Source organism: Eurosta solidaginis, chromosome 5 (genome assembly GCF_040869045.1).
Source record: "Eurosta solidaginis isolate ZX-2024a chromosome 5, ASM4086904v1, whole genome shotgun sequence".
NCBI classification, from domain to species: domain Eukaryota; kingdom Metazoa; phylum Arthropoda; class Insecta; order Diptera; family Tephritidae; genus Eurosta; species Eurosta solidaginis.
In genome coordinates this window covers 103636032-103637800 of record NC_090323.1, presented here as the reverse complement: position 1 = coordinate 103637800, position 1769 = coordinate 103636032, and the positions used below count along the sequence as shown (strand labels likewise).

General features: G+C 38.6%; 1 pseudogene; it reads right to left on the bottom strand.

The window, feature by feature from the left end:
• Positions 1-200: 200 nt before the first annotated feature.
• On the bottom strand, positions 201-1458 carry LOC137254242 (putative nuclease HARBI1; annotated as a pseudogene).
• Between the last annotated feature and the right edge of the window lie 311 nt (positions 1459-1769).

Below are 1769 nucleotides of genomic sequence, written 5' to 3'. Positions count from 1 at the left end.
GAGTGTGAAACGGAAGAAGACCGAGAGAGTAAGTGAAAGGAATAAAGAGAGAAAGGGGGAAGTCGAGGGGTTGGTATGGTTATAGGTGTAGGGAGAGGGATAAGGATAGAAATGTGTGGTTCTGTTAATCCGATGCTTGCATAAAAGCTAGAATAGCACGTCGTTTTGCTTCACCCTCGTTGGTAGACCAGTTTGGTGTCTCAGGCCCCTTCATCCTGGCCACCAAAATCACGTTCAGTTATGTCAGTTATGTCAATGTTATCGTTTTGTTGCTGTATTACAATGTTGTGTAGAATTCCACATACTAATATCCACCTACAAGCACATTTAACCGACTCATCATCCTGTAACGTTACTCCGAGCTCTTGTAAACGGTTAAAGTGTTCCTTTAATACACCATAACAATGCTCAATTCTTATTCGGTATTGGCTGAATTGTCGGTTAAATGCATTTGGCTGATGAGAAGTCATTTCTGTAGAGGTGGATCTGAAGGGGGTTATAACAGTACTTTTTAATTTATAAGCACTGTCGCCTGACAGCCATTGCGCACCTGTAAACAAGCTTGAAGCTTGGGTCACTAAACTACAATTGCTGTATATTCTGGCATCGTGGACACTTCCGGGGAAGCCCAGCACCAAATGACGGATTCGTAGCTTATAGTCGCACACAGATTGCGCGTTCAACGAATACACATGCTTTCTAGAAAAGTAAGCTTCCGGATCGTCATGCGGTTTCTCGGCTAACTTTATTGCAGTGCCGTCCATATAGCCAATACAGTGGGGCAACTCGTGAAAAGTTGCAGCTACTAAACTTTGACGCTCAGCACGGTCTGGCCAGTACACAAACAGCTGTCTCAGCTTTAAAATGGCTGGAAATATTACATTCGTCATGTTCTATATAAAGATTTGGTATTAATTATTATTTAAAAAAAATTCAAGTTCTACCTGTATTACTCCGCCATCGCTAACACCAAACAAACTCGCAATTTTGCTTATCGTGGCACCCTCCCCAATTGATCCCAGGCGATATAAAAAAACTAAAAGTTATGTTTTTAACGAGAACTTCTTGCAAGAGCGCGGACCGTTGAATATTTCGTCGTCCTTTATCAAGTCATACAACAATTGGAACGTTGAGCGGCTAACACGGGAAATTGTTCGAAACCTTCTTTCGTCCAAGTCAGGCCATACGTCGTGCAAAAACTGGTGAGATTTAGGGACGGAATGGTGAACAAAGTCACACCCATACCTTATCTCAGTGAATGCAACCATAGTAACAGTGAAATCCTCCCAAATTTCTTCCTCTTTCCTTTTTGTATTCTCTGCAATGGAAATGTTTATTATACCAATCATCTGGCCAAAAGCACAAATATTACCGTCATTTTCATCAGAAATCTCCAACATCAGCAAGTCATTTACAAGTATATATTTGCAAATACTTTTTTTCACTTAATCTTGGCATTTTTTATTTAATAATAATTATGACAATTTTTTTTGACAATAAAACAGCTGATCGACAATTAAGTTTATAATGCATATTACTATGTGCGTTCATATAACAATTTGTGTAAACGCATATAATTTTACACCTTATAAATGTATGTGCTTAAATGAGTGCCCCTAATATTTTGATTACCCTTGCCATATGAGTGGACTGCTTGGCCATACAAATTGAAAAAAAAAAAAAAAATGTCTTCTCCAACAAGTAGATTCTATCTATATGTCTTTTATAGATGTTTTATAGCTGTATAAAATTATCGAACCCCTTTCGAT